Below are 22,131 nucleotides of genomic sequence, written 5' to 3'. Positions count from 1 at the left end.
TTAGGGTATCCAGGTCTTGCTGTTGTGGGAGAACTGGGTTCTTAAGGTGACAAATTTTATTGACTTATGTTGCTTATGATTTTATGCTTGAAATCTTGGTTATCTCTGGAATTTATTGGCCTCAGTGTCTCTGACTGGAGCCTGCCCCTCCTTGGAGCCAGGTGACTGGGGTTAGAGCAGGCCTCCTGGGAGGCAGACAGTGCTGTATCTGATTAGGGGAGGCCTCCTGTGTCCCTAGTTATGGCAGATCTCCTGGGAGACAGATAGGGCGTGGGATGTTGGGCAGAGGCAGGAATGCCAGATCTACCCCAGACAGAATTGCAGACTGCAAGAAAAATGAGGATCCAGTAGAGTGGATATAGGTCTTGTGTCAACTGGTCTCCGTGGGGATTACAGCTGTGGTAGGTACTGAGGCAGGGGTCCCACCTGTGTTCCTGGTTAAGGCAGACCTCCTGTTAGACAGGCAGACTGTGAGTTACAGGAGAGGATCAGGTGCCCCTGATCTAACATGGAAAAAGATGAAGAACAGAAGCAGGAAATTGGTTTTATTCCATTGATTTTCTCATAATTATCAGGCAGTCTTTACTGACAAACAACTAAGGATTTATATTTGTCTTGATTTCCAAAAAAAAAAAAGACTTTTATTATTTTAAAAAATAGAAAATTAGAAAGGGAAATCTATCTATTGTGCGAATTGTGGTGACTGAATATGGTAAAGCAATTCTTTACCAAGAAAACCACCAGTAAACAAGGGGCAAACCTTTCTCATGTTTCCATAAAAATCACAAAAAGACTGAAGTAGGTTATTTCTAAAATTCTGATGCATTGTTCTCTTTGAGAGAATTATAAAATTAAGCAAATTATACTGTTCTCAGATAAGGTAGCATAAAACCAGTAATTCATGTATATCTCATAATACTTTTGACATTCTTAAGTGTCTTCCAAGATCAGAGCTCAACTTCTCACTGCTGATGCTGACATATGGGGTCATACATAATTTCCCATACATTTCATATGTTCTTTCTCCCCACTATATTTCAGTAGTGATTTGGACCAATCATGTATGTGTGTATATATGGGTATGGATATGGATATGATGTATGTATTGTTTTCAGCTTAATATTTTTATGGAACTCCCAAGTATGTGAACAAGGAGGTCTCTGATTCTTATTCATGCTCTTTGGAATCTTTCCCTTATGTTGCGCTTCCTTGTCCAGCCTCAATGTGTGTTTTTTTTTACCTTATAATATTTTATTTTGTCATCTTCGGTTGTTGTCTCATAGAAGCCTTTTTCCCCTTCTAGTGAGACATAGAAAGGGAATGGGTCTGTGTATGAGGGGAATTGAGGAGAAAACGAGAAGAGTAGAGAGAACAGAAATTGTAATTAAGATATTCTATATGTGAAAAGAGTCTGTTTTCCATAAAACAGGAAAAAAGAACATGAAGAATACATTCTCAATCACAAGAATTCTGTTAAACTCAAGTGCCAGGAATGGGTTACATCTAATTGAGTCATTAGCAAAAGAAATATGAGAGAAATCTCCAAATATTTCAGGCCATTGGCAAGGCTGTTGGTTGTTCTCTACAAACATATGGTATGGATCTATTGCTGAGGCTAACACTTATATATCTTAACAAACATGAAGAAGTTCAGATAGTACCTAGATAATAGGCTTTTCTTCTTCTGGCCTTCCGGAAGGTATTCTACTTGCTATCAGGGAGAAATACAATACTCAAGTGAGCTACAAGGCATACATTCTACATCAGTGTGCTGCTTGCAAGGTATGTTGGTGGAATAGTAGCACAAATCTTGTGGAAGTAACCAATCCCTCTTTGATTGAATCTAAGGCCATCTCCATAAAACACAACCCATGTGTGATACTTCTTGGGTTTCCAAGTACCTGAGACTAGATAGACCATATGCCTAGGTGTAACCCAATACCAATGTTCTGCTAAAGGAACAAAGCAACAAAATGACTTCTAGTGACATTCTACCATAGCATAAATCAATGTTTCCTTCACCAACCACCATGAGAGATAATTATTCTTGTAGTACAGAAGAACCAAAGCAGGAACCCACAACAGGACAGTATGAAGAAGTGGAGAGATTTTGGAACACTCTATCATAATGGGATACCTTCATTAATTCTTTCTTTCTGGACTCAGGGAGCTATGCATAAGAGGAAGAGGAAAGTTAAACCAAGAGGGAATTAAAGCAAACAGTGTCTTCTAAATACAACTAGTCTGATGCATATTTGAATTCAGAGAAACTGGTAGCATGCACAGGGCCTACACGCTTTGAAAAGAGGCTGGATGGCAACTCTAAGAGAGAGAAGTAGACACAGCTCCCACCCCTAATAGAGAAGTAATTTGCTATTAAGACCTACTTGCAAAGAAAAATTAGTTTGCTACAATGGAGTCTTGTTAATTCCACAGCATGAGGAGAAAAGCCACAAATCCAAATCATAGCCAAATTAAAAGAAACTTTGTGTACAGAACAATTCTGAGATTGTCTCCATTCTATAGTCAGGCATCCTTTTGATACTATAGGTTTAGTTAGGTGTCCATTCACTGAAAAATTTAAATTTCTGTTTCCCAGACTCTGAGCTACTGTGATCAGGTAGCTTAACTATAAACCGTGGCCCTCAACCCCACACTAGGGCTATTTCCAGAAATGTTTGTATCCATTGTTTGAGGAAAGACATTTCTAATCACCTTTTCTCATTTTTATAAATATGCTTGCATGCAAAACACTGCACACTGCAGTTTTTCTCTAAAAAAGGGGGCTTGAGAAACTGACACATAGTAGAACTCTGAAACCCTGCCTTAGTGGGAGACAACCATCAGCTGTTTCCCCATGTGCTTGAGTATAGCTTGTTTAATTTGGCTATAATTTGGGTTGCTGGTCTTTCACCTCCCACCCATGGATGTAACAGTCTTTCTGGGCAAATTAACCACACTTTAGGACAGCCTCATACCTAGCAGTAGATGATGCTTTTCTTTTTTTGAGGGAGGAATTCTTTTCTGTCTTTTTCTCAGATATTTTGGGTTGTACTTTGTTGTTGTTGTTGGTGGTGATGGTGTGTATGTGTGTGTTTTTGTGTGTGTGTGTTTCTTATTTGTCTTTGTTTTGTTTTAATAAAGAGAAAACAAAGGGCATGGATTTTGGTGAGGAGATGTTGAAGATCCAGGAAGGAGTTTCGAGGAGGGGAATATTATCAGAATATACTGTATGAGAACAAAATGCTTTTTAATTAAAAAATTAAAGCAATATGGGGGCTGGTGAGACAGGCCAGCAGGTACGAGCACTTGCTTGTTCTTGCAGAGGATTTAAGAGCATTAGTTCTACTGTTGTGAGAAAACACCATGACTAAGACAACTTCTAAAAGGAGGTGTTTATTTGAGGCTCCTGGTTTCAGAGCATAGGACTCCATCATGGATCCTGGAAGCAGGCAACATGCAGGATACAAGAGGACATACTGGGAGCTCATGCCCTCAGCCACAAATACCAAGAAAGGAGACTGCACCGGGGACACCAGGAAGCTTTTGAAATTTAAGCCCATCTCTGGTGATACACCTCTTCCAAAATATCATGTCTCCTATAAATTTCTAACCAGCCACCATGTGCCAACTACAGTTTTAAATTCCTGAGACTTACTGAGATTATCTCCTCCCAACCATCACACTGGTCTCCCTTGGAATTTTATAAATGGTAAAGAACTTCTCAGGAGAATAGGATGTGGCTACAAACTGTATAGGGAGGGCTGGTGGTGCAGCTTCCTTGATTGGCACTCTGGTTGGCATAATGATTTTGCTCATCTGAGTCATCAATGTTGCTTCTTTAAAGTATGCCTCCCTTGGCCTCTGTAAGTATCTTAATGACTTTGTTAGTTCACCAATTTGACTTGGGTGGAAGTATTTCTTTGGTATGTCTTCTATGCCTTATCTGTGGCAAATAAATGTTCTTATCTCTTGCTGGCATATTATTCCAGAGTCACTTGTTTCAATCTTATAGATCTAGTTGCTTTGAAGTGTTTCTCTTATGTTCCCTTTAGATGTGGGAATGATTTTACAAATGTTACCTGTTACTTGATAAAGCCACTTTCATATTTAATTCATCACTCTAATTTTTGTAATTTCATTGCCACTATTATTTTCTAATCCATATACCTGAGAAGCTGTCGATTGTGCTGTTAATGAACATAAGATTACTTACCAGATGACAGGGGTAGGGAAAAATCAAATGTCTCTCTTTCCAGCTTCAATTTTTGTCCACTTCTTGGTTTGTGGGCAATGTAGACTTGCCATCATCCTGCACAATCCTTGTCTTTCTTCACTCGGACATTTGCATCTGCTATTATGCTTAAAAAGCTTTCTCCTAGCCCTTTCTTGAGTGCCTCATTTTAATTCTTGAAATCCTGACTCTTTAATGCAGTCTCAGGAACTGTTCAAATATTCCACTGACTTTCCACATCAGACCACAGTTCATTTCCTTAATAGAAGCATTCACAAGCTGTCATGCTGTTGGATCATTTACTAGTTTCATGAAAGTTTATACTAGGGAAATCAGCTTAAGAAGACAAAGGCCTCCTCTGCAACTGCACTGAAGCCTAGAAGATGCCATGCATTTTAGAGATTCTAAGCTCATGCCTGCTGCATATCTGCCAGCTGGTCTGAATATTTTAGGCATTGTATCTCTCTGACAACATACCTGCCATAATTAAAGAGAGAAGTTATGTCATGCTAAGGGTTTGAGGGGTTAATTTTATTCCGTAGTGCTTGACTCCATCGATTTGGACACTTCCTGAGGCAGATCATCAGGGTGTTTGGATAAAGAGGCAAAGACTGATCACATTATGACAGATATGGAGGAGAGATATCAGGTAAGACCCACAAAAAAAGGTATAACCTTCCATGACACACCCTTTTGTCATACTTCAACTAGCATAATTGAACCTTCTAATTTTACTACCAACAAGAGAGGAGGAAGCACTTAGCAAATGACATGATGCAGGGTGAGGGACATTCATTTTATTATCACATTATAGTACCCGGTGGAGTAATTAACTTTGTATACCATTAAGTAATAAGTACTATAAACAATTACACTGGAAGCTATTTTATTATATGCAGTTCTAGAAAGATGAGAGTTATTAACTCTTTAAAAAAAACACTTATCTTTAAAAATCAAATTTTAATGTAGTCAGTAATGTAAAGATAGCAATGTTAGTATTTCTTGACCTGAGATTTGTCTTTTTCCCAAAATTCACACACATTTCAATATAGACAGTTATGTGTGAGTGAAATCTGGAGAAGATGTATTGCATAGACATTTCCTTTGTGTTGACACATTCCATTTGGGAAGTAAGTTTATTAAGTCTCAGGATATCCTAAAGCAATGTTGATAAAGACTGAGAATGTAAACAACCCACAAGCCCCATGATGGTCTTGAAATGGACCGGATACACTTGGCCTGATCTTTCTATGCTGATTATAAATAGTAAGGACTTATGAAAGATTCTTAGACAGGCTGAGCTGCCTATAAATGGCAGAATCCAACCTAACGAGATGAGTTTCAGCCTATCTCGATGCCTGCGAGTTGTTCAGTGAGCTCCAGGGTTCCAGGTTTCTTGAACTGTTACCAAGGCAGCTGTCTGTGGGTCATTTCTGTTCACATAGGTAATCTCACACTCATAGTCACATAAATAATCCTCCAAAAATTTATTGATTCATCAAGCCTGACTTTGGTGGCATGCTTACTTTGGTCTGTTATCAGTTCACTGTCTGAGACGAACAGTTATTTGCTCAAGTCTGCTTAGCAATAGTGTCACTCAACAATATTTTGTTTTTCTTTCAAGGAATTATTAAAAAAATCTAGATAGTGTGTAGGATGGATATCCTGAAGGAAATTACCATGCGTTTATGGGTAAGTTTTAGTCATCAGTGGTTGAAATCACATGTTGATGATCTTATCTTTTGGGTATAGGCTTTGTTTTTTTCTTATCCAAATGAGATTTAATTTAAGGCATAAGGAACTCTGTTAGCAATTGATTTTCTATAAGCCAAATCACCTTTTGTAGATGTTTGGTATCAGATATTTTCCTAAATACTCAGGAAAATAAAATAAGTGCTTGTTTTTAATTACTTTTATGAGTGAGTGGTGCTAAGTTTTTATTTTATTTTAAACAAAACTAGTTTGATGTAGAGAAGGTTTGCTTAACAAATATGTGTTGTCTATTAAGACATCATAGAATTCATGAGGAAGTAATGGATTCTAAGTCTATACCTATTATTGGCTTCATTTTTATAAGTATTAAGTTACATGAACTGTACAAAGAAATGATCTTCGTTATGACATTTTAATACATGTATATAAATTTCCTTGCTCATGCTGACTGATCTTGATCTCTTTATTACTGATACATCCATCCTTTCTTTTTACTTTATTTCTGCTGTTTTTCTCTAGTCAATTAGCTACTCCTTAATGTTTATTTGTTTTCATACTTATTTGTAATGTTGGGACTTGAGCTCAGAGACCTGGACAGTGAATATGAGAGATGAATGTTAAGTTTTATATCCATCTATTCCCTTGCTTAAGTTACATAGGTTAGAGGAAATAAACGGCATTTATTCTTATGAGGCTTGCTTTTTATTGTTATGGAAAATTCTTCAATTTTGTTTATTTTATAAGAAATAAGATGAATAATATTGGATTCTGAATGTAATCACATTGTCTTTATTATTTAGAAAAAAATATCTACCCTTACTCTTACCAAAATAATTCATGACAAGTTTATCTAAGCTGATCAGCTTTAGAGCCAGATAAAATAATGAATGTCATAATAAATCAGAGAAAGTTATTACACTTCCTATCCAACAAATTTGAAAACTAAGGCCCAGAGAAAAAAATTAATTCATCTCTATTACAAACTTGTAAAACAGCTCAGATTAAAAAATTAAGTTTTCTGCTCATGAGAGTTCACTCTTTAACCTTTGGGCCATTATTAGTCTGTTGTTTGCTTTTCTGAGTGAATCTGGTTTAGCAATAAGGGTCAGGTATATGGGAGAGTAACTTGTATATATTATGTACATATATAAGGTTGGAAAGAACAAAAATTTAAAAAAATGTTTTAGTGGTATGTTTTTTACAATATGTTTTTACAAATTTGGTATTTTGAAAACTTACATGAGAAATGAATCAGTGAATACATATTGGTATTTGGAGTATGATTATTTTATTTAGTCTTAAATATGAACAGTATCCTAGTACTGAATAAAATACTTGTATGTAAAATGTTAGATTTTATCTACTATGTTTTTGTAGGAATATATTTCTTAGATATTTTAGAAGGAAATACAAAATGAGATTCTTGAACAAATAATAAGAATGATCTTTATGAAGAAGCAACTGAGGAATGTTTGGTAGAGAAGAAGAATCTAAGCAAAACTCCGAGTTTACTCTTCTGTTTGCCCGGGGAGTTTGGAATGCCAGCTGTACTCGAGAGTTTAGTCATTCATCCATGCTAACAAGGCAGCTATTGTGCATTGTCTGTCTTTAAACTTTTGTCAGTCATTCATGTCTGCAATGGAAGACTGATCGGTTGAGCACTATACAGAGTCTATGGTCCACACTGATTCCTGTTACATCAGTAACATTTCTGTAGTTAGCAGGACAGTGATGAACCCTATACAGAACTCAATGATGAATCATATCCAGGAAACAAACATCCTCAGCTCTAGAAACAGAAAAGGCTGAGACTCTCAGTGGTGTTTACTATGCTCACATTTTCTAGAAACTTAATTCTCAACTGAAACAGGGTAGAAGAAGGTAGTACTTAGGAGTCCTCTACTGAAATCTGAAAATGTTTTTCCTGCTGCTGGAGAATTAAAAGCTTCACCATAACTAAGATTGATGAAGACTGTCTATGGAGACCATACATTTCTGATGCTACCCTACGTTGTTAAAAAAACAGGAAGTCTTCTTAGCACCAGAAGTTTTATGACATTTAAGTTAAATTGTATCAGTATTGAATCTCATCCCTTTACCCAAACACTGTATCTTAAAATTACTTGTAATTTCACTAACAATAAAGTATAATTCTAATTTTTAATTGCCCTGACTGGCTTAATCGTTGAACCTGATTTAAACAATCACCTGTATGTATGCATGTCTGTCTATCTGTCATGTTCTGTGAATCAATTATCTATTTTCTATATATCTAACTAACCTACCTACCTATCTTCACTGTGAAGTCATTCAAATGTTTCTCTCTGCCTCTGCCCACTGTTGTAAGTAATCTTGCACATTTTAGTATTTATTTATTTATTTATACTCCAGAATTTATTCCCTCCTCCTTGTCTACCCTCCTTCTGTTCTACGTCCCATACAACCTCTCCACGCCCCTGTCTTCACAAGGATGTCTCTGATACAATTTAACTTAAATACTGATACAATTTAACTTAAATGTCACAAAACTTCTACTCTGACTTATGAATTTCCATTTATGATGTAGTAACTGCCCCATTCTTGTCTGAGTTGAGGTTGTTATGAGAGAATTGCCAAGGCAGTGACGTTGGCTATGTGAAAAGTAGTCCAGAACTTATAAAATACAAATAAAGATTTGGAGCTTAAGGCCAACCTTACTGCTCACAAGTAATGAAGTGTAAGATGGAATAGCAGAATTCCCTTTGTCAAATTACTGGTACTACTATTGACATAACATGCTTTTTATCAACATAAAATATAAAATTGTTATGAACATAAAACACAAACACTTTTATTGATGATGATGTAAAATAATTCAGTCAGTTTGATATAATTTGTTAGATATTCAAAAACTAGAATTTCTATGTCTTCTAGTATTTGCAGTTCTATGTAACTATTCATGAGGAATTAAATGTACATTGTTGTAAGTACATGGGCATGAATGTTCACAGCAACATTATTCGGGATGACAAGAAACACAAATACAAATGTAATTCAACTATTCAATGGCTAAACAAATATGTTATAGACATATAATATATAGCATTATTTAAAAACAAAGAGTAAATCAATGTTATATTCTTCAACAAACATTTTAAATATTTTATGTGAAGTAGTTGAAGGCAGTCATAAAATTGTATATGATTCCTCTTATGTGAAATGTCTAGTATAGACAAAATTCAGTGACATGTTAGAGATCATTGATTGTCATTCCAAAATGATAGTGTGACAAGGAGACGAAATTACTGATAGATGAAAGACTTTTTTGTTATAATAAACATGTAAAAATACCTAGTGATGCTAGCTATGACAGACACACTGTGAAAATACTCAAGGTCATAGAATATAAATTTTCAAAGAATAGCTTATTGTAAGTGAGTTATATTTTTCACAAACACATTATTTCACAATCAATTTTTATCCTAATAGATATCTTGTAGTCATAGATAGTGAAAACCAAACTTGTAGAAGGGGATAGAATTCAAGATATTTCTTTCTTCTAAGGACTTCAACCCCACAATTACTATAGCACACCACTATCTGTAACTGCTCTTGATGAGGCCTATTTTCAACAAGTAATGAATAATGCTGATATTAGATTATTATTTTTAATAAGTATTCAAAAAGAAAACCTCAGTAGCTTGAAAAACTAACAAAAGAAAGCTACCCCAATGTTTGATGTGTACTAATTTATTGAAACACAGGCACAAAAGTTGATCAAATATAGTTTGCAACAGCTTTCATATTAGATTGGACAGGATAAGTTTTTCAGAGGGAACTTTTCATTGATAAGAGTTTATCCAATGATAGAAAAGATGGTAAAAAGTTGTATAAATCTCAAGTCTAACTGGATAAAGGACCTTCACATAAAAGCAGGTACACTGAAACTGATAGAAGAGAAGGTGGGGAGGAATCTTGAATACTTGGGCACAGGTGAAAAGTTCCTGAACAGAACACCAATGGCTTATGCTCTAAGATCAAGAATTGACAAATGAGACCTCATAAAATTGCAAAGCTTCTATAAGGCAAAGGACATTGTCATAGGACAAAACAGCCACTAACAAATTTGGAAAATATCTTTACCAATCCTACATCTGATGGAGGACCTATATCCAATACATGCAAATAACTCAATAAATTAGACTCCAGACAACCAAATAACCGTATTAAAAATGGGATACAGGGCTAAACATAGAACTCTCAACTGAGAAAACTCAAAGAAGCACCTAAAGAAATATTCAACATCCTTAGTCATCAGGGAAATGCAAATCAAAACAACCCTGAGATTACACCCAGATGTCCTTCAACAGAGGAATGGATACAGAAAATGTGGTACATTTACACCATGGAATGTTACTCAGCTATTAAAAACAACGACTTCATGACATTCTTAGGCAAATGGATGGAACTAGAAAATATCATCCTGAGTGAGGTAACCCAATCACAAAGAGCACACATGGTATGCACTCACTGATAATTGGATATTAGCTCAAAAGCTTGCAATAACCAAGATACAACTCACAGACCACATGAAGCTCATGACAAAAGAAGACCAAAGTGTGGGTGCTTTGGTCCTCCATAGAAGGAGTAACAAAATACTCATGGGAGGAAATATGGAGACAGTGTGGGACAGAAACTGAAAGAGGGGCCATCTGAAGACTGTTTCACCTGGGTATCCCTTTCATGTGCAGTCACCAAAAGTAGCCGCTGATATGAATGCCAGGAAGTGCATGCTGACAGGAGCCTGATATAGCTTTCTTCTTAGAGGTCTGCCAGAGCCTGATGTATACAGATGTGGATGCTCACAGCTAACCATAGAACAGATCATGGGTTTCCCAGTGGAGTAGTTAGAAAGAAGACTGAAGGAGCTGAAAGCATTTGCGGCCCCATGGGGAGAGCAATAATACTAACCAACCAGTTCCCAGTGTCTAAACCACCAACCTGGGAGCACATAGGGAGGGGCCCATGTCACCAGCTGTATATGTAGGGGAGGATGGTCTTGTTGGGCATAGGTGGGAGGGGAGATCCTTGATCCTGTGAAGGCTGGATACTCCAGTGTGGGGGAATTTGAGGGTGGGAGGTGGGAGTGGATGGGTGGGTGAGGGCTAATCCTCATGGGATCAGGAGGAGGGGTAATGGTATGGGGGCTTCTGGGTGGGGGGAAATGGGGAAAAGGGATAGTATCTGAAATATAAATATAATATCCAATTAAAAGTTTACAATAATAATGAGGCATTTTCATGAGAGTTGGGTTTTTCTGAAACTTCTGAAGGATATTTCCTATTTATGATATTCATTAGAGTTGAGGATGAGCTTCCTTTTATTATCTAACATGTATAAATCATCTATAAGTCATGTTACTCTCACTTATGCCTCAAAAATAACATATGGGAGAATATATATATATATATATATATATATGATATATGTGATATATATCATATGTGATATAGATATATATAGGTATATATCACATCACATATATATCACATATCATTGCTTTTTGCAGGAAAAGTTTGTTGATCTTCTGATACTACAAATGTTTATTTTTCTCTAGTACAAAAATTCTGTTCCAAATGACTCCCTTGGGCAGCCAGGTTTCCTAGTATGCCTTACTCTTACATTGCCAAATCAATATCCTCGTCTGCATTTGTCAGAACAGAACAGGGTAGGATGAGTACTTTCCCCAGTTCCTGTGCAGTGTTTCTGGTGTGATGTGATGATCATAAGATCTGTGTGCATCTCCCATGACAATTCCAGCTCCAGGGTGCTGGGACAGGCTCCCTTGATGATGATTTTATTTCAGTGATATTTGTCCATCTCTCTGTAATGATTTCTCTGAGTATTTCTAGACACAACTTCAAAATAATTCAGCCTTACATAGGGTTTGTGGCTTTCTTTTTATTGGCTTTATGGCAGAAGCTTCTTGTAAGATTTTTTTTCTGTGATTGTAAATTCTTTGCTTTTAGTCTAAGAATACATACAGATTTATGATACTAAAGAACAGTACACATAATTACTACATGATATAAAACACATACAATTCATATTTCTCATTTATGTTACAAAATTACATATATATATATAAAATGAAGTGACATATTGAGGAAAAGTTATAGAGTTATAGACTTTGCAAAATAGTTCAATGTTGACCCTCTGTTTCAATTATGGAATTTCATATGCCATGTTTAAAATGATTGAAGTACCTATAATTTTATTTACAGAAAATTTGCAGGAACAAACTTATTAGTGAAAGGAAATTGTGTTTTCCTAATATGAACATTTGTATTTAAGTGTACCCAAGAGAAGGAGTATAGCAGAGAGTGATAGAGGTAATATTTCATGATGATACTAAGGTGGTGTTCTGTAAATGCAAACTCAGATTCCAGCGTCAAATAATTTATACACTTTAAATTTCATTATTGACAAGTAAAAGTTATGCACATATATGTTCTGGTTATGATCAATCATTATAATTCTTTTTTATTTTAATTGTCTAGTGGTAATCCTATCTCTAATCAGTCAAAAATCTCATCTTATAATTTAAAAGTATATTTTGAAATTACTAAATCCACTAAAATATCTAAGAATTGTGACAAGTAAGTCTCCATTCTGGGCTTCATAAACCTACAAATAATGCTGCCATTCTTATTTTTAATCTAGAAATCAAACAAAACCAAGGAAACCAAAATTAGTATACTAAAATATAACCAAATTCATTCAGCTTTTGCCCATAAAACATTCTTGATAGTATCTCATGTTCAAACTCAGGTAGCTCGATTATAATCACCACTAGGTCTGACTATCAAATTCACAAAATAAAGGAGGAGAATCTTTGTAGAAGATCAAGTAAGGTACAACAAGCTGAGAAAGGCACAGATGCTTACACCCAACCCATGAGCTGAAGTCTCAGACCCCTGTGGTTGAATTAAGGAAAGGCTGAAAGAAGCTGAGGAGGAAAGCAACTCATAGGAAGACCAGCAATCTCAACTAACCCAGACCCCTGCGATCTCTCAGACACTGAGCCACCAACAGTGACATACAAGAGCTGGTCTGAGGCCCCCAACCCATATATAGCAGAGGACTGCTTGGCTTACAACCAGTGAGAGAAAATATGCCTAACTCTGGAGAGAATTGAGGCTCCAGTGGGGAGGCCTGGCAAGAGTTGGGGCATCTGCTTGGAGACGGGGTTGGGGGTGTGTGGGGAGGAATAGGATGAGGAACTGTGGGAAGACAGAACTATGGGTGGGCAGACCTGGAGCAGGGTGATGACTGGACTGTAAAAAACTAAAAGTAATAAAATGTAAAATAAAATTAAAAAAGAGAGGCAGATCCTTCAGAACTCACTCAAATCCTATCTTTTGAAGAGAATAACTTCTTTTTCTTGTATTTTCTCCTTACCTACATCTCTTTTGCATGTTTCTCTTCACCCACTAAAGTTGATTATAGATTATTTTTACCCCGTGTTCTTTCATCCTATAGAACTCCTTCTACTCAGTTGATACTATGTTTTACTACTTTTGAGCAAATAAAATACAACACTAATCTACTTCTTTCTACATGAAGAATAAGCTGAGAAATAACACTTCAATCTGATCCCTAGAGATTTTGTAATCTCTCCTCCCTTGTTCAATTAGAACATATGTTGTGTTCTGGACAATGTGCTACTTATTAATCTACAAAAGTAAATAGATTCAAAGCCTTAATTCAATGACATCTATTATGAAAATTAACATGTATAATAATAATTTCTCTGTGAGATAAGTTGAGTAATAACTATTTATTTTAGACATATGAGATATTGATACTCTAAAGTAAGTGTGAAGGGAAAGACGTTCTTACTGGTGATAGGAGTGAATAAGCCTGGGATTTGGGTCTGAGATTTGGATTAGGTTTTCTGTGTTCCTTTACCTTTCTCATACACACAGACACACTCACTTATTGAATTCAGTAACACTGGTCAATTATGATTCAATATGCTATATTTAAGGGTGAATGTCAATCTTGGAGACTTATTTACCAAATCATGTATTATGATACAAGAGAGGAGATGGGAGGCAGATATGCGTGAATATTAGTGGGAAAGTCACAGCTGAAGTTCATTATATGCTTGAAATAAAATGTCACAGTGAAATGCATTACTTTGTGCAATTAATATGCACAACTAAGAAAAAAGCTATATAGCACATGTCTTCTTATAAAATGATAATGTGATAAAGATATTTATAGAGTGACTGAGTAATTCTAAGTACTAGAAATCAAATAAATTCCAAGTACACGATGCTTTGGGCTGCTTAAACTAAACCATAAATCATATCCTTTTTTTAAAAATGTGTCTTACGATTGATTTCTTAGAAGGCTTTTAGAAAAATAACATATTTATGAGATTATTTAGGTAACTGGAACTGATAAGCTTCTAAGTATTCAAGAAAAGCATTTTGTTTTTACACCAAAGTAGCTTTTGTCAAATCCTCTGTTCTGAAAACTTTAAAATATTTATTTTTCTTAATTTTCCTTGCAAACACTTGAGCCATGCAGTAAGTATGGTTAATTACTACGTTAAATATTTACTTTCATGGGATTTATATTACTTTGGAATATCTTTTCTTCGAGGTCTCTAATCTGCCACTTCTGTGATCCTACCTCCCATTCTCTAACTGGGATACAAGTCAATCTCTTTGCGTTTCAATGATGAAACAAAGAATGAATTGTGCTAAAAACAACAAAAACAAACAAACAAACAAACAAACAAACAAACAAACAAACTTGAAATTAAATGTAAGACTAAGGGAATTTTCAAACTTTTTGATTTTCTAATGAGAGCCAGAGAGAACAGAACTAGACAGGAGGGCAGGTAGTAGGATCTGGAGGAGTCTAGGGAGGGAAATCAGAACTAGGATATAACATATTAGAAAAGAAAATTTTAATTAAAGGAAAAAACTATCTTGGTGTGTGTGTGTGTGTGTGTGTGTGTGTGTGTAAATGTGGCCATATGTATGGAGGTTTCTCCATAGGCCAAAGGGAAATATTAGATCCTGTGCAGCTAGAGTATTTGCATTTGTGAGGTATCTAACTCAGAATCTGGAATCAAGACTCTATTCTGCATGGGTGAAAAATTCGTTTATACACCGATCCATGCCTCCAGACAATTACAAAAGACGAAGTTCTTTATGGTAGAATGTTAGTCAAAGCTTGTGTGGAGGTCTGCAGGGATGAATAACAGGAAAATTATCCTGTGAATGGGAAAAATAATCTTGTAAAATCAATCATGTTTATGGCAAACATTGATCAGACGATTGGTACTCAATTTTCAGTAGAATTTCTGATGACATAGCTAACATTTTATGCAGTGGGAGATGGCCTACATTTCAAAAAATGTGCATGATCAACAATAGACACTAAATATAACATGGTGGATGAATGCACATAGAATGGACAAATTTTGTCAGATATACATAAATATTCATTAAGAATAAGTAAAAACTAAATGTATGTACTATAAGACAATATGCCAGACAATGATAATTATGTAGCATACTAAGACAATTGTAAATTTTTTGATGATCACTTAGGTCCTGATCATGCTGTAATTTTTCTGTCTTAGCAGGTTTGGATCTTGTGAAGGGAATCCAGTTGCTCTTAGGTCATTTGTGCAAGACATATGTAATGACGAGATGGTATCTCTGACCTTCTCCCTATCCTCTAACTTTTACAGTCTTTCTGTCCTCTCTTTCATGATATTTCCTAAACCCTGTAGTGTGGTGGTTGATACAGATAGTCTACATTCAGCTCGACACACACAGTAGCTATTCTCTGCACTTTGAGATGTGTTGAACATCTGTTTTTGTAACTAGCTTCTCCAATAATATCCTCCTACAAGCAAAGTTAAGAACAGAACATCTATGAATATAATCATAACTGCTTAGTAGGTTGATGGATGGCATGACCATTTAGCAAATTTTTATCAATAGACTTTCCCATAGGGCCTATGACTCCCATAGGCATGGCATTCGACAGTACTCTTGTACCGGGAACAAAGTGCCTCTTGTAGAAGTGGCTCATTTCTGATTAACAGAGTTGTTCATTACTCACATAAATAATCTCACTGCGATTACAGCACTTTCCAGCACAATGAAATCTAGCCGGCAGGTAGAGAGAACTTTATCGCCTAAGTAATAGTGGTTTCTCTGCCTCCTGAAACAAAAGTATATGAGTTATTCTTCTCTTGGATGGCCATCACAGTATCTTTTATTAACTTTCTTCTGCACGCTTGCCAGTGTGCTAACTTCCCGTTTAGTCCTTACCTTGGCTGTCTCTTACTTGCTCTCCATAGTTTTGCTCTTGTTTACCGCTGTTACCCTATGTACTTTTCCAGCTTTGAGTTCTTGGAAATGTGTCCTCAGGAACCAGTTTGAGTATAACTTGTTTATTTGCGGAGAGATCCTATGAGGCACAGGAAGAAGAGTTGAGAAGTGATGTTCGGAATGAGAAGGAGGAAAAACAGGGTGTACCAATAAATGATTCATACTTGAGGCAATAACAGATTAATTTCTTAGCAAACACCAAGAAGTGGCATGGAAGAAGGGGCTCAGTGAGGTCACTGACATAATTTGCGTTAGTCCCTGAGAGTCATTGGCTCTGAGTTTCTCATGGGATTGCATCCACTCACCACCACTTCTACATGTCATAGAAAATACAGAGCAAGATGAAGTGAGAAGGAATTAGAAATTGAAGGTTGCTTCTGTGTATTGTGACTATGTTACAGATTTTCTACGTTGTATTTTATTTAATCAGAACAATAAGCTAATGAGGGAATAACTTTATTTATAATTGAGAGAATTTTATGTAGTTCTTATACAATCAATAGTGACGTGACCCCATTACTTGATCTCATCACAGACAAAATGAGGATAACTCAAAACATTTGTTGTAAATGTTAAATGAATCAATGCATACAGATATTCTGCATTCTGCAAGGCAAACATTTAGTTCCCAGGAAATTTGGTGTAAATTCCAAAGGCATTAGCCTGGTAATTGGCTATTACATATTATCTTCGGGCTTCTATTGCATGACCCAAAGCGTACTGTGGAGGAGATGATTTCATCTTTTCTTCATTTTTCATTGGTTATTTTACTTATTTACATTTCAAATGTTATCCGCCTTCCCAATTTTCCCTCTACAAGCACCTTGATGCTTCCCCTCCCCCCTGCCTTTATGAGGGTGCTTCCCCCAACTGCCCACCCACTCCTGCCTCAGAGGCCTAGCGTTCCCCTATCCTGGTGCATCAAGCCTCCACAGGACCAAGGGCTTCCCCTTGCAGTGATGTCAGATAAGGTAATCCTCTGCTACATATACAGCTGGAGCCATGGGTAACCCCTATGTACTCTGTGGTTGGTGGTTATTCCCTGGGAACTTTGGGGGTTCTGGTTGGTTGATATTGCTGTTTTTTCTATGAGGTTGCAAATCTTTTAAGTTTCAGATTATGTGACATGACTGAAGGATGCAAGGGCAGTAACTTAAGGTGGGAACCTTGAGGAAGGAACCAGAATCCATCATGAACCAGCACTACTGAATTTATTGGATTGCTCATCACCTTCTCAACATTTAATTTTTTAATACTACCCAGGATCACCTGCCTAGAGGGGTAGCACTATACACCATGGACTGGGCCTTCTCACATCTTTCTTTAATGAAGAAAATGTCCTACAGGCTTCTGTATTGACCAATTTTGTATGAAGATTTTTCACCACTGAAGTTATCTTCATTCAGATGACCCTAGGTCGTGTGAACTTGACCAAACAAACAAATCAACTAAGCAACAACAAAATAACTTCATTTAAGTTTCATTTTTATAATTATATATACTATCTTTTATTTAATGATAACTAATTTATCTCCCTTTACACAAAGATTATTATATTCCTCAATCAAACACAAGAAAAAATTTCCCCTTTGTAAATATCATTTATGAACAACTGTTAGATATATAAACACTTGACTCCTGATTTTTAACACACTAATATCAAGACCATGATTTTGAAAATATGCATTCACGAATGCACGCACACATGAATGCATGCACACATGAATGCATGCACACCTTATTTTCAAAGGTCCCATTTTAAACGTTTCCCAGAGTTTGAAATTCTGTTTATTTGAAAAATGATGCAGTTGAAAAAGGCAATGATTTCTAAAGCTAGTAATGTATCTGCTGCTTAGGAGAACTTGCATTTATACACTCTAGCAATAAGAACAAAGGCACAATCTCTGTAAAAAAAAATGGCTAAATACATGGAAATTGCATTGGCTGTGATAATGCTATAATTCATCGGTCAGAATACAGTAGCTACATTGCCATTATTTTATCAATAGACTCATTAAGATGTTAAAGATTTTTCTCCTTGAATTATGTGCTTCTCTGAACAGTCGATGAAGCCTTTAGCAGTTCCCTTGATCTGAACAACCTGTCTTTGTTTCTTTGGAAGAAAGATGACTAATTGTGCTAGAGAGACCATAACTGCTTAAAAAAAAAGAAAGCCCGTATATTATTTTAAATATAAATACATATGCATTATTCACTTTGGAATATTATGGAATATGATTGGCCAGCAGGAATATAAAATTAAAGAGACCCATGTTTAAATGAAATTCTACATTATGTTTGTGGAAAGTTGCACTTATGTTCATTAAAACATTAATTTTCATAATTGTTAGTTTATGTTCCTATAAAATAAAATTATATATATCGTGCATCATATGAACTGGAAAGATAGTATATAGTAACTTATTCCTGCAAAAATTAACATCTCACTGGAGTACAACAAGTATTGATGTTCTTCAAATTTCTTTGAGATTTGAGTTTCTATTAGGCTGGCTCATTAGAGGTAATATCATTTGAAGTTGCTTAATCTTTATACCATAATGCTACTTAGAAACTTATCTGTGTAGGTAGTGGAATTTAAAAGGAGTCTTATAATTAGTCTCTAATTGTGGCTGTTCTTAAGTAGTTTAATTAAATGTACAGCACAAAGAACTTTTGCTTGTGGGGCAATTCTAGGTATTAATTTTCAGATGTTCTCTTTGCAGATCCCTTGTAATACACAGTGGACCAGAGGGGCAGTGACTCAGAAGTGAGAGTTGTACATCAGAGTAACCTCACCTGTAGTGTCCCACTTAACATCTGTCTGCCACTGTTGTAGGTAATGCTTAATATAGTTGTTTAATTTCAGAGCAATGTTCTGTGTGGGAAAATAGAAAACAATACCTGAGTCTTGTTTTATTACCTTTCCTGAGATAAAGCTTTGTATTCTGGCAAATGTGAGTATTTGGTTCCATTTTAATTCAGATAATCTCATCTCCATAGTGTTACTTATATTACCAAAGCTTGCTAAAATGATTAGTAAGGTGCAAAGGCAGGTTCTTTGTTCCAAGATGAGACCCAGTGTCAGTCTTAAATGTTACTCACATGTGAGAGTTACTTTCAAAGATGGCAACCCACGTCTCTAACTACTTATCTGTTTATTTAATCTTTATTCTGTTAAATTTGTGATAGATTACATATGCAACAGAAGAAATGTTACATGACAAAGGATAGCTCATAGAAAGCTTCCAAGGATCTACATTTGTTTCTTGGGATATTTGTTCCCTGATTCAAACAGGAATACATATAAAGAAGTTATTTTATGGACTCCTATTGGAAGGGGCACAAACCAAAAAGATATTTTGTGTAGCCACAGGCTACAACATTCCAGATATGTGAGAAAAGAAGCATTTTGTACATTTTAATGCAAATGGATGTCACACTAGAAAGTCACAAGGGACCCAAGCGTATGTTATAAGTAAGTCACAAGTGATAGCTACCTTCAAATGCTTGAGCTACCCTGCCTCCAACATGAAAGCAATGATTAAAAACCTCATTTAATGCACTAAGACTCCTGATTTACTAGAACAAAATAACTGTCACTTCACCTTACCTGTCTCTATGTTAATATGAACAAGTTAAGGAGAACATTTTCAGAGTTAATTACTTAATTTCTTCACCAGATCTACTCTGGTTCACAATATTTTCTTTATTCAAATATAGTTTTTCAACAAGTCATTTACACAGGAATCACCCAAAACCTCCTAAGGTAGTCAAATATGACATGTTCTGTTTTCATGATTTGAAGATGCTCAAAAATTGAAGCATGAATATGTGAAATTGTTTCCTCAAAGTCACAGAGCAAATCAATGAAAGAAATGGCATTTGCACCAAGCACTAGAGTCTTTGTGCTTAACTGGAATGTGATTACGCTCCTGACAAGTTACCTTGTCTCACCAGATCTACATAATTGTAAGGATACATATTACGCTAAAACTTGAAGACAAATAAGTCTTGAAATAGAAATAGAAATAGAAATAATTTCTACCCTCCTTTCCTCTTCTTTGTTCTTAGGGACTGGGTCTTCTAGTGCGAGGAAGAATCCACTGTGGTGTTTAGCATATATGCCTTTTGTGAGATGGCAGGAAGATAGCACATGGAGCTGGCTGGCTGTCAGCCAAATACAGTGGTGTTCTGTTTGCAACATGCCAATTCTTTTGTCACTTGTTAAAATTCAGTGTTCTTTCCACTCTCAAACATTGCTACCATCTGCTTGCACATGACTTTCACAACGAATATGTGGTAATTGCAGCTGTGTGCCTGATACCAATTAATAAATGAAATGGCCTATGAAAATTCCCCTTTAAGCATCTATTTAGGGTAAATCTCTATTTCTGCAGTTTTTGTTGTTCCTCTCATGCCTTAAGTAATGATTCCTTTTAGTATTTGTGATTGTGTTATTGGAAGTTACTGATACTTGTTTCTTTAAAACAAATTATAAAAATTCTTTCCAAACATCTATTAATCAATTAGAATGATTTTAGGAAATTTTTCCCAAGGTCGCAATAGTTATTATTTGTAGCAAAACTTTTCATTTAATTTCTTTAGAAGGAGGTAAGTCATCACTCAATAGGGAATGGAATCCACAATAGAGAGAGATGTAGTTTTCAGTCATTAAATCTGGAGGAGTGGAGACATTTAAAATCTTCAAATGTAAAGTCTCGGATAGCATATATGAAGCTAAAGTATTTGAGGTTTGTTATTCTGTATTCTAATATTGCTTTGATACAATGTTTCCTCACTATACCCCAAATCCCAAATATATATTATCTGCCATTGCAAATTGGCAATGGCAATTTACTTTTTGATTTTATAGGGTGTTGCAACTAAAAGATTACTTTGAGACTCAGAAGATAAAACAGTGTCTAGACTGAAAGACTATAGGGATTTTTGAGGTTGGACTAAATCCATTTTCTATTAGATCCTTGGGACCAGTGCTAGAATGTAGTGACTTAGATGAGAAATATCTTCCACAGTCTCAGGCATTTGAGTCACTAGTTGATGGCTCTGTTTGGGAAGGCTTAGGTGACACAGTCTTGCTGAAGGCAGTTTACCTTAGTGTGTGACCTTGAGAGTTTAAACGTGTGACATTCCAATTACCCTCTCTGCTTCATGTGCAGCTTAAAGATATTTCTCATCTTTCTGTTTCAGCCACCATGCCAACTTCTTGTTGTCAAGCCTACATTCTGAGATCATGCTCTTCTAGAACTTTGGAAATTTGACCACAAATTAAATTATTACATCTTTAAATTAATCTCCCCTTGGTGGTTTATCACAACAATAGAAAATTAACTAAGGAACAACCCTTTGACATCAATCTCACACCCTTCCTGGTTTTTATATTCCTTTCACAGTCCATTCTTATTCTGTGTATATGTTCAACTTTTCCCAATGTTCAAGGTAAATTGTTAAGGTTATTTCCACAAAACTCTCCATTTGCTGTATTCTAGCATTGTTTTGATGAAGCTAAAAAAAAAAAAAACTACAAAAAAATCAGCCCTTCCATTGATGGGTGTATTTCTATTTATTGATAACTACAAAATTTGACACTGATCAATCTTACCGCACAAACTCATCTTCCCACAATTATTTTATTCCATTTTGTCTGAATTTCCCTTTCTATCAGGTCGAAGATTTAACTATAATATTATGCTACAATACCTGCCATCTATCCATCATCTATCTATCTATCTATCTATCTATCTATCTATCTATCTATCTATC

The sequence above is a fragment of the Grammomys surdaster genome, unplaced genomic scaffold (genome assembly GCF_004785775.1).
Source record: "Grammomys surdaster isolate TR1022 unplaced genomic scaffold, NIH_TR_1.0 372, whole genome shotgun sequence".
Taxonomy (NCBI): Eukaryota; Metazoa; Chordata; class Mammalia; order Rodentia; family Muridae; genus Grammomys; species Grammomys surdaster.
The sequence above is the reverse complement of the archived record's forward strand: the minus strand, read 5'-3'. Positions refer to the sequence as shown.